Source organism: Solanum lycopersicum, chromosome 6, assembly GCF_036512215.1.
Source record: "Solanum lycopersicum chromosome 6, SLM_r2.1".
Taxonomy (NCBI): domain Eukaryota; kingdom Viridiplantae; phylum Streptophyta; class Magnoliopsida; order Solanales; family Solanaceae; genus Solanum; species Solanum lycopersicum.
The window spans coordinates 5,596,458-5,608,382 of record NC_090805.1 but is presented as its reverse complement, the minus strand read 5'-3'; the positions used below and the strand labels follow the sequence as shown (position 1 = coordinate 5,608,382).

The following is an 11,925-nucleotide window of genomic DNA, read 5'->3' as shown; positions in this document are numbered from 1 at the left end:
ATGAATAATGCTACATTTTACTTTGTAATTTCCGTGTTGATCATTTTTCCTTCTTATGTGGTGAAAGACAAAGAGAAACAATAAAAATTAAGGCTAAGAACAAAATTATTTAGATTTTTATGTTTATTAACTTTTAAAATTTCAATGTCAAGTTAAATTGTGATTTCTAATTAATTTATATTTGGCTATTAAAATTTAATTAGGAAAAGTTTTTCGGACTTACACCTCAAAATAAAAACTCGTACATACACATAAGCATGCGTTGTTGTGAACCATAAGCCTCATCAATTTAGACTCCAAATAGATGGGGCTTACATCTCACAACACTTTCACCCCCACAAACTATTGCGGTAGATTTTTACTACGTCTCATCTAAAGGATCACGTCTCATCTAAAAACAAATAAAGAAAAAAACAAAATAAAAATTCTAAAATTATATAAAATTGAACTAAACTATTCTCTTTTAATAGTTTGATAAATGTCCTTATTATTAGAGACATTTCTAGATCAAACTTTAAAAATTTGAATATTTAGAGGATTAAAAGTGTCCCATTGCATAGTTTATTGAAGAATATTATTAGTAGCCCCTCACCAATTTCCCCTTTTTCTACCTCACTTTTTTAAAAAAAATAAAAGAAAAACTAAAATAAAAAGAAGAAGAGGGTTTTACCTTTTCTTTTTTTTCATATTTTGAAGTAATGATAATTCATTTGAAATTTTGATTGTTCGGCGGAATTTTCTAAGTAACAAATTGACGTTCACCTTCACCATAACTATTTGAAATCTTTGTGCTTTTTTTTTTCACTTTACCCAATCTCAAGTGAATATTGGTCCTTTTCTCCTCTCTTCTTACAAAATTCTTGATTTGATTTATTTTTGCTTGTTAATCAAAGTTTTAGTTTGTACAAATAGCTGTTCTTCACAGTTTAATTTGTTGGTTTTTTCTTGTAGATGCTTTTCTGGTTCTGCTGGGATTCATTTAGCATTTGATTGTTATTCCTTGCCATTAGTTGTTTTCTCAAGACGAGGGCTTTTTGGTAAAGTTTATTTGATCATTGCAGCTGAATTAGGTATGTTTTCAGCTTTTCAAATTTATTATGTTCTGTTGACTAAACCATGAAATCTTGAATTTACATATTTAATATTTATGGAGTAGATGGAGCAACAACTACATTAGTGTAAAGTTATGAGAAAGAAATATGTGAGCTTTCAATGAGGTTTCTTATGTCCTTTTTAGAGAACAAATGGTTAATTCAATCAATTACTACCCTTTAATCCTTCGTTAGTTGGGGTTTGCTATATAAATCCTAATGTATTTCTGTTCATTCTGGTTGATATAGGGAGCATTTCTCTCCACGTGCCAGTCCATTAGATTAAATGTTTCTAGAGGATATATTAAAGTTCATACAGAGGAAAGTAGAATCATTACCAAAATATTTATTATATCAAGTGCCAACAATTTCGTTCTACGAAAATATTTGGCCAGTTGATCGAAGTGCATAGTTTCCATGTGTTTCTAAATTTCTCATATTCTAGGAACTTAGCTTGATTTCCATCAAACCAAGTGATGCGGTTAGAAAAGAGAAGTAGGACCCCTAGTGACTAAAGCTTTGATTTTAGTTTTGGTGTGATCCTTGAAAGTAGCTAAAATTAGGTAATCAATATGAATTTCCTTAAATGGACCCTTCTTTCTTAATTATCTTCTTAGGAGTTGGAAATGTCATTAAGATCTAAAGATAGATGGCAAAGAATATTTTATTTTGAAAGCAACAGTATTGTTGCCTCTAATAGTTGTAGGACGGACTCATAGATCTTGGAACATATATGACGGCAAGGCCTAAGCATTAAACTATGTGTAATGTGAATCCCCCCTTTTTACCGTACAATGTATTCTCACCCCGTCAACCTCCTCAATCCTCCTCCTTTATGGGGGACTTGGGCCAACTGTTCAAGGCTCAGGTAGGTGAAGTTGATTCTCTTGTTGAGGATTTGGATCTTGCATTTAATTCTAGATCATCATTTTCATCAGAGGTTAGGTTAAATCAGATTCTAATTCAAATAAAGCTCTTTGTTCACATAATCTTTCTGGACTTCTTAAAGCTGGGGTGAAGTTGCTACCCACTATTATGTATATTCTAGTTTGCTTGGTGTTAGACTATCATTTGCTTAAAAGACTTCTGGAATGAGAACATGTATCCTAAATAGCAGTTAGGCCAAAAATGTCTGTAATCGAAAGATAAAATTTATTTTAATGGTAAAAGTGGAAAGGAGAACAGAAAAAATATAACAGTACATAGTTGTTACTGGAATTGTCTGGATTTGAACGTTGTTTGCATGCTTCCGGACGCTTCCAAAACCAGTTGTCAATATTGGTAATATGTGTCTAATGAGCGGTGGCCTCTGAGACGTGTACGCATATTACTCTGCATGAATAGAGTGCATCAGTAGTTACTAGAATATAAATATGGGTGCATTGCCTGCATATTATCTATCTTCCAAGGTATAGTGAGTGAGGAAACAACTTCGTGGTCATTTAGAGGGGAGTCTGAGATTTTCGGGAGATCAAAGATTTCAAGATGTTTGGTAAGCAACTCTTTTGCTGAGCTATCCACTTCCGTGTTAGGCCAATTGGTTCTGTGATTTGCAGTTTTCTCATTTGAGCTTAATGTGTGGTAACTCAGGTATGGCTGTGGTACATTTATGCCATGTTGGTAAAGGAAAATGAGCCTTCAAAAGATTTTCTCAATGTAAAATTTCCAGTTTCTTGCTTTTATAAGAATCAAACCTCTTTTGTTAGTGTTAATGATATCAAACATTTCACGGCAACCGAAAGTAGTTTCTCCCCCAATTGGACATAATCATTGATCCTTTGTCTGGTATGCATGATCGTGTTAGATCAGGATCGAATTTGTGATTTGGAAAAACAATACCTGTTTGCTTTTATTCATGCTTGTTTTTGCTTTAAAAAAACCACATCTGTGCTGTGAGGCTTCCTTTTTGCCGCAAACAAAGCTATTACATTTGGTTAAATTCATTTTATACAGTGTTACACTAATGATAAAATTCTTTCATGCACTTATCTAGATTGATGACTATAGTATAAAGTGTAGTTTCTTTCTCAAAGATGTCTTCTCTTGTTGTCTATAACTTGTTGTTTCCGTTGCTTCGGGTATTGTATATTTGCTATTGATGCTGTTATTTTATCAATTATTTCCACTACGGCTTCTTAAATATTGTCTTCCCTTTTAATACCTGCTTTGAAACTAAATTGTGTGGATTCTTCACTTTCGATGCCGCAACCAAGTCAGATTCTCCAAAAATGCCCTCTTTTTGGAGAATCCGACACACTCACTGACATTTTTTTAAACAGTCCGAGCAACATTGCTTTGAAATGTTTTACTTGAGACGAGGGTCAATTGGAAGCAACCTCTCTACCTTCACTAAGTAGGGGTAAGGTCAGCAAACACACCACCCTCCCCAGACCCCACTTGTGGGATAACAGTAGGTATGCTGTTTTTGTTGGTGTCTTCTTCTAGTCATTCTTTTTGTTGCTCCTTGTTTTCCTTTTTTTTTTCCTCTTCCTTTTCCTTTACTTCCATTGTTTGTTTTGGCTTTTCCCAGATGTAGTCCACTACCAAATTTATAGTTGTCTACCCGCAAAGGTAGGGTAGGTTTGCATACATCTTACACTCCCAGGCTCCACTTGTGGGACTACACTGGGTATGTTGTTGTTGAACCTCTGAATTAGAACGAGCACCAAAAGTAACTGTCTAGTTTCCCCAAAGGTTTAGTCGAAGTCGCAAAGGGTGTGGGACTTGTGACTAAGGTCATGGTTTTGAGTCCTGTGTCATGCCAATTAAACCTACTATTGAAGTTGGGAAGGGTAGAGAGTTCCCCTTTATTCCTTAGTTTCGAAGGCTATAAGGGTTCGCCCGAACAGATTTATTGGTCATCCAAAGAAAGAGGTATCTACCAAGTGAAAAATGCTAATTAAAATAGAGGAAATTATTTGTCCTATTTTTCTGGATGGGATTGGTAGTGTCTTCAGAATGTCTTTTGTTCTTTTCTTTCCAACTATCTACCATATACAAGTAGAAGTGATCTTCCACCAGTACTCCTTACTATTTCTTCTCCCCACATTTCTCCGGCTGCTCAGAAGTTTCACTATGGAACTGAACATAGCTCAATTTATCCATAATATACGAAAGAACATGTGCCACAATTTAAAGTTGTCTTACAATGTAGAAAATGGTGCTCATTAGTTACACTTTCCTGCCCACATAGTAGGCGCGTTGAACAAATTTGAAGACCTCTTTTCGGTAAGTTTTCTTGAGGGGCATGCTTTCATGACAACCAACCACTCAAATCCAGAAACCTTTACTGTACTTTTGACTCTCCAAATAAGCTTTCAGGACCAGAGCACATTTTGATGAGTTCTGTGATTCAAATTTCACCAGGCTTCATTGTGAATTTCCATCTGCTATTCGACCTTCATTTAAACTTTTTTGGAAACTTAGTGCCACCAAAAGTGGTCAGTTGCTGGAGCAGACAGGTAAAACCTTCAATTTCCCAATTATTTAAAGCTCCTTTGAAGATCAAATATCAACCATGTTGATTCCAAATATGGTTTATCTACCATGATTTTGAAGGAGAATTGAGTATATATTAAGAAAGGTGGACTTTAAGCTATTCCAATTGAGTGGTCCTCTCCAAAATTTAGTGTTTCTTTGGCCCGGACACCACGGTCGTCAAAAAACAAATTGTGTTTCTTCCATTACCCACTTTGATTCCCACACTGCTCAGAACCCATGCTACTGATTCCTAATGGTTTTTCCTGACACTACTACCATGGGAGCTTCATTTGTAATCGAGTCATTATTCATTCCATATTACTGTGTGACAACGTGTCTCCATAATCATAATGTCATCTCTGTTATAAACCTCCATAACTACTTCTGTAAAAGACTTTTATTGTGTGATCTCAGAAGGTTTATGCCCCTACCACCTTGCTTCTTGCTAAGAGTTAGGACTTCCCATTTCACCAGACTGACTGATGCTTCTGTTCTCCGTATTACTACTTAGCTTGTCTAACTTCTTTTCTACCCCCCTAGGAATTGGGAAGACAACTCTCATACAATTGGGAAGAGCATCCAATATTGAGTCAATTAGTATCAATCTTCTCTCTAAGGATAAATATTGAGCTTTTCACCTTGCCAGCTTATTGTCACAACTCTCAATAACCTCGTTCCAGGTATCCACTGATTTTCTCTTAGGCCCCCAAGGTATCCCCAAGTACTTTGTTGGAAGAGTCCCCACCTGACAACCTAGATTCTTTGCAGAACTCTGTAGATTTATTACTTGGTTTACTTGATATAAAGAGCTTTTGTTCCAAACTTCCAGTTAACCCTTAAGCCAGAAAGAGCTTAAATAATGGACAAGATTTCCCTAAGGTGTCTGATCTGATCCACTTCAGCTTCACAAAACACAAGAGAATCATCTGCATATAATAAATGAGAAGTTTCACCAGCAACACCAACTTCTGTTAGGTCTCCAAAGCCTCTAATCCAGCCATTAGACATTGTTGTCCTAATCATATGATTTAGGCCCTTCATTGCTCAAAGAAATTGAAAAGGTGACTTGGGTCACCCTGTCTAAGCCTCCTTTGAGATTGGAAGAAACATACAGGATTGCCATTCTTCAAAACAGAGAATTCAACACTGGAATTGCAAAACATTAATCATTTGATCCCATTTATTGCCAAATCCCATATCCTCGAGTATTTTCATTGTAGTTAACCCTATATCTAAAAGAAAGACCATTTAAAAGGGAAATATGCCTAGTGTAGGAATGTTGGAGATTGGAGGTCGACTACACCTACCCTACCCTTGTGTTTCTTTTGATAGCCACGGTGTCTGAGTTGTCTTGTGCACACCTCAACTATTCTATTAGGTACCTGCGACCTATCATCAACACAGGTACCGGATAAATCTAGCTACACATAATCTACTTTGACTGGCTGAAAGTGCCTTCCAAAAAATGATTTCAAAGATCTAGTCCACCTCCATAGGGACCCAATGAGAATCTCTTTCTAGGTTGTTACTGATTCCTACTCAGATTTCAGGTTCCATATCTCATACTTGTTTACCGATAATATTCTGTAGCCTTAATTTAATTCTAATACCAATGCCAGAAAAACCTCAACCTAACTAGACTATGCATAATTAATGCTCTGATAAAAGTTCCTACCATTCCTTTTGCAGGCCTAGTTTCCTTTCATATTGTAAAATTTCCTCCTTCAATGATCACTATTTGTTCCAATGTTGACATGGTTGCCCACCTTTTTACTTAGCGGTGAGGAGGAATGAAAATGGTTCAGTTATGGTTTTTATGAAGAGTATTGTTAGCGAACCTGCTAAAGTATGGGTAGTGATGGTACTTAGCTCACTGCTAAGTGTGTAGGGTTGGGAACTCAGTTACGCTTGGATTGGTCCCCTAAACAGAGAGTCAAGCCTGAGTCTGGTTTTCCAGGATCTACTTAGTTAATTGTTGCAACAGATGTCACCATGTTACGGCAAAAGATGGTGCCATTTCCGATCTCAATTATGAGGTCAGATGGGTGTTAATTATCTATATAATTTCTGGATTCAACAAACTCGTTGTGAGGTCTATATTTTATTTAGTATAAGTTGGTGTACAAAAATATAGTGGACTAGGCTCGATGAAACATCTTAGTCCAGCACAGACTATTAGCATTAACTAATTTTTAAAGTGTAACAGGGAATATAATTTCACTCCAATTTATCTGGTTATTCTGATGTAATAAATATCTACACATTTTAACTAAGTTTACTTTAAGATAATGTAATCCAAATTATGAATGCCATTCAATAGAAATTCTCATTTTCCATTATCTTTTTACTATTAAAATTCATTTCTTCTACTGTTTTAATCTAACCACATTTGAAACTTACCTAAATTTGTTATTTTATATATGTTCCTGGATTTGGCTGTGAAAATATAATTTTCTCAAAAAATATTCATTTATTAGTTTTTAATCTGTAATTAATTTAGTTCTTAACTTGATCTTATTCGATGAGAGAGTAATCCAGTTTCGTGGAGCTTGAGCCAGCATTCATCAGTAGTCTCATAAATACGCAGAGAAACAAGGAGGCAGCTAAGGTCTGGCTAGGTGAAGTAGTAAAGTTAGTATTTGTATATTGTGACAAAATTCAATTATAATTTGTTGCCCAGGACTTCTTATGTAAGCGTGCTTCTGGGGATTTCTCTTTCTATTTTGCTTAGTTATTCTTTGAGGACGAGAGATGCTGAGAAATGTGTTGTTAATGGCTCTCAAAATAAAAGATTAGTGATGACAAATGATTGGAGGGGGTGTGACAGAAGCTACAGATGGTTTGTTTTTAATCTTTATCTAAATCCTGTTTCCCGAACTGAGCAAAGAGCTCAGATATAGCACCTAGCAATGGGGCGAGAGTGGTTTCTTGTTCTTGGTGATGAGAGAAGAATATAGAATCATTAATTAATAAGTAGACTCAAATTTTTTTTTCCTTTTCTTCTAGATTTCTTTGGTACTGGGAAGAGAGAGAATCTTATATGAGGGCATCATATTTGAAGGTGATGCTTACAGTCTTTGCATGAATTTCATTCCTCTTTTCTTCTTCTAGAAAATATCAGAAACTTAAGAACCTGCACTTTCTATAAAGCTTAACGATTTTTGCATTCAGTGAAGTGCATGACAGGCAGTAGTGTATCTAAGGCTGTCTGCAAAATGATATCATTGTGTTGTCTCATTAGTGGAAATAATGATGTTATTTTTGTTTGGTGTTTTACCTTTTTAAATCAGAGAATTGGTAGCTGGTTTCCAAGGAGGTGGAGAGAATTTTGCTTGATCTTTAGAGCCTTTGGGTTTTTGAATGGATCCTTGATAGAAGAACCTTGGGGTTGAGAACAATGTCTGTAGGGGGTGGGGGTTCTTAGTTTGTCACTAAGTTAATACCCTTAATTGTTAAGAGTTAATGGTCAAAAACACACCAAAACTATCACATTTTTGTGAGTTTCATAACTCAACTATCCATCCATCCATTCACCTACCTAAATTATCTCTCCCTTTGTATGAAAAGCACCCCGAGTTGGAGAACACACGCCTATTGTCTATTGGGAAAAACATTTGACCAACTCAGCATCAAGTTGTATTTTAATGCAAAGGGAGTGATACTTTAGGTAGGTTAAGGGAACATTGGATAGTTGAGGTATGAAACTCGGCAAAAATTGATAGTTTAGGCGTGTTTTTGACCATTAACTCTAATTATTAACCAACCCCATTTTTGGATGATTTCTGTATGATCACAAAGTTAGAACCTAGTAATTTCTGGTGATCAGACTTTTTGTTACTTTTGGTGTATCTGGAATAGTGGAATGTAGGTTAGGCCGGAGGATATGACAATTCAAAGAAAGAGGTTGACATGAGGGACTAAGAGAGTGTTAGATGAAAGGGACTTAAAAGCAAATTTAAAGGGGGTTAAGTGTTTGCCTTTTTTCCTTTCATTGAAAATTCCATCTTCTTTTATGGTTGTGTGCTTTTGTGGAACCAGCACACACACTTTCTCTCTGTTTCTTGGGTGCAGGCACGCCATCTTGGCACATACTTTAGAGCCATCTTTTTTGTAATGAAAGCTATTCTTTCTTTGGTGTCAATGTGATTCAAATGTCATCATTTAGAGCAATTGAATTTGAGCCATGCACAGGTTTGCTACTGTCATTTCCCTATCACATGAGTGTAGTACTCATTTGTGTACTAATATTTCCAGTCAGTCACGATTGCATTTGAATCAATATAAAGCTTAGCAAACCGTGACTCTTGGTTCTTGGCGAATTCCACGCACTATGTTACATACAATTATTTATATCACCAAGAAGCAAGTCCCTGTGATGTCTTACGGTTGAAAGACAATGGCATTGAAGGGATATTGGACTGCTCACCTGCGTAAAGACATTTAATTATTTCTTAGTAAAAGAGGTGGTGATATGAAATGAATGAAGTTATATTCTCCAAATTAGTTCATAGCTGTTTTGATGATGCTTTTCTTCAGGCTTGGCATGTTCTAGAGAATAGCTCTATGTAAATCTTGCTGTAAGGTGTGGGGGATACCTTATTCGGTTCTAGGTGTTGTAGAACTGGATTTGGGTATAAAAAGTGGTGACCACTTCTCTAACCAGAACTTTGTCCTCTCAATTTACAACTATCACTGAATAGACGATTGTCTTCCATCTCACATATGTATGTCTGACATAATTTTCCTACTATAGTTCACTAAATTTTTTTTTTCTCATCAGTTCTGCTTAAGATACTTGTATTGTTAAATTTCATGATGTTTGATTTAATTTGCAGACATCATTTATCATTTGGTGAGTTTATCTTATGAGCAATGTGGATTCTTTTTTAGCATTTCTGTGTATACCTGCTTTAATAATTGGAGAGATGACATACAAATAGCTTGTGATAATATATTTTGATTCATAAAAATTCTTATGAGTCATGGCTATGTCCTAATTGTCCGACAGTGGAATGTACGCATCTAAGAGATTTTTCATGCAGTGCCTTATCTCGAAATTGGTTCATTTCTTGTTTACAATAGGATATGTTTTATTTTCAGGTTAACTTGGGAAAGTTTTATCTGCTGAAAACTTTCATCTTATTAGCTAGACTGTGCTGTTTGTTTTTGAAGCAACATGAACCACCCTCATCCATATGGTGAAGATCATGTAAGTCATAAATTCTGTAGTAATTGATAGGTGATAGCTCTGGCATGTTTTTGACTTAGCCTGAATCTAAGTTATACACACAGGATGAACCCACTGTCATGGGCTTTGAAGTTCCAAGATCACCCGATGCAAGTTACAACAATGTGTATCCTGGGCATATAGATGAAGGGAGGGAACCACCGATGGTACCGCCACATTTGCATCACACCTTGCTAAACCACCCAGCTACAGGAGATGAATCAACCTCCCTCCCATTGCCACAGAACGCTGTGCTAAACCATCTGTATATTGAGAACGGAGAAGTCCCGAGGTCAGTTGTAGCACTTGGTGTAACACACCGTTTTCGCTCAAAATATGTAACGGTCGTGCTTTACAAACCCGTCCAAAGAAAATGAGGTAGCATACCAACCATGCCTGAACGTACGCACCGTCTTTGGCTTGTGGTCTGACGATAGCAGAGGTAAATACACAGTAAGTTCTGCAGTGGAGAATGTTTATTTCTTCCCAGCTACTAGTAGTAGGAAAATGTGGTAGCAGGTACCCTTGGACTTGAATAATTGAAGTTAGATGTTCAATAGTTTTAAAAAGTTTACATGTATTATGGCAAAAAGTTAGTGATGTCCCTGTTAGTAATGTTTATTTCTTCCCAGCTACTAGTAGTAGGAAAATGTGGTAGCAGATACCCTTGGACTTGAATAATTGAAGTTAGATGTTCAATAGTTTTAAAAAGTTTTGGCAAAAAGTTAGTGATGTCCCTGTTAGTTTGCCTTGACAATTATATTTTTGAGTAGCTCTTCAATGTTGACGTGTGTGAAAACCTGTTAAGCACCTTGTTGCATTTAAGAAGTTGCCAAGTTCACTGCATTTTAAAATGTCCTTTAATCTTGTGGCCTTAAATATGTTGTGGCCTTAAATATGTCACGTGGAAAACTGAAAAAGAATGAATCAATTTAGTTTCAAACACAATAAAAAAAGAAAGTAAGTTATTTTTTAGAAAAAACGGGAGGAGCACGTTTTGTACCTCCCATGTCCGAGAATAATTTTAGTGGCTACACTCGTAGATTAGGCTGACAAAAGTAAAAGATGCCCTAGAAAGTATGAGGATTACAAAATATTATGATTGTTATAAATATATCTGTATTATCGTGAATGTCTATTATGTGAAATTCTTTGGAGAAAAGTGAACCTACTTGTAGATTAAGTTAATTTTTCCTTATAAAATGAAGGAGTTTTTCTTCCTCGTAATTGATCGGTGAGTATACGTCAATCTTTGAATATCATTCAAGAGGAATAAGAAGTCTTTTCTCTTCTTATTATTTTATGGAGTTCATAACAATGATTTAGATATTAATTTTTAAGGGGTGCAAAGAAAATTAAAAAACTCTTATTATTTTATGTAGTTCGATAACAATGATTTAGATATTAGTTTTTTAAGGATGTACACAGAAAATTTTAAAACCTGCACCAAACCGATAATTCTAATCACATTGAAAAAATGATTTAACCAGTGGTTTGATTTAATTTGAGGGTTAGGAATTCTTTTTGAGCAAACTTTCACATGTGGTAAACACAAAAGTAATATTTGTATGTTAAAGTTATAGTTTATATAATTGCGCTCCATAGCAAACATAAATATATATATTTCGCTATACATATAAAAAAGAAAGGAGTTGTATAATCTATTTTTGTTTTGGTATACATATGCAAAAGATCAATTGTATAATTTGTGTTTGTATAAAGCGAGAAAGAGAGAAAGACAAAACAGAACTGGACAGGGGAATATTTATTTTGCATAATATATAAGTTTATAGTACGACAATATATGTATTTGCATGTGTATATATCATTTTCTCTCGCTTTATATAAACAGAAAGCCCGACTTTGAAGCTCAGCTTAGTCCATGACTTGGGAATAGAGCGAAGGAAAGGTGCCCTGGATCGAGAGATCCTTGATTGTATAAGCGAGAGAGGCGAGGGAGAGATTGGCGAGCGAGATTTGGAAGAGTGGCGAGCGACATATGGGAGAGGAGAGAGAGGGGAACGAAAATGTATGTGTACAATTTTTTCTCATTTTGTACAAACACAAACACATTTTATCAATTTGTATTTGTATAAAAGCGAGAGAGGCGAGGTAGAGAACGAGAGT

General features: G+C 35.6%; 1 long non-coding RNA gene across 15 annotated transcripts; it reads left to right on the top strand.

Annotated features, from left to right (window-relative positions):
• Positions 1 to 615: 615 nt before the first annotated feature.
• Positions 616 to 10,522, top strand: LOC101247329 (SNF1-related protein kinase regulatory subunit beta-3). 15 transcript variants are annotated; one of them, XR_003247118.2, is made up of 5 exons: positions 616 to 830; positions 952 to 1,070; positions 7,578 to 7,632; positions 9,672 to 9,780; positions 9,852 to 10,522. It is a non-coding gene; the product is annotated as an SNF1-related protein kinase regulatory subunit beta-3 (long non-coding RNA). The 15 variants fall into 15 exon arrangements; XR_003247117.2 differs by lacking the exon at positions 7,578 to 7,632 and adding an exon at positions 7,110 to 7,179; XR_003247116.2 differs by lacking the exon at positions 7,578 to 7,632 and adding an exon at positions 7,110 to 7,189.
• Positions 10,523 to 11,925: the final 1,403 nt, after the last annotated feature.